Source organism: Antrostomus carolinensis, unplaced genomic scaffold (genome assembly GCF_000700745.2).
Source record: "Antrostomus carolinensis isolate BGI_N321 unplaced genomic scaffold, ASM70074v2 scaffold30909, whole genome shotgun sequence".
NCBI classification, from domain to species: domain Eukaryota; kingdom Metazoa; phylum Chordata; class Aves; order Caprimulgiformes; family Caprimulgidae; genus Antrostomus; species Antrostomus carolinensis.
The window spans coordinates 1-209 of NW_010336956.1; positions in this window are offsets into that span (position 1 = coordinate 1).

Genomic DNA, 209 nt, shown 5'->3' on the forward strand with positions numbered 1-209 from the left:
TGCCAAGGTGAGGGGTGAGGATGGTGGGAGATGGTGGAGCTGAGGTGGCAGGGCTGGAGCCCTCCCCAGTGCCAGGGGGACACAGGCTCTGCTCCCTGGCGCTGGCCAGATCCAGGGCTGGCAGTGGGCTTTGGGGCAGCTGCCAGGGCTCAGACTGCGGGAAAGGGCCAGGTCAGGCTGCAGCAAGTGCAGAAACACCCCCAGGAGCA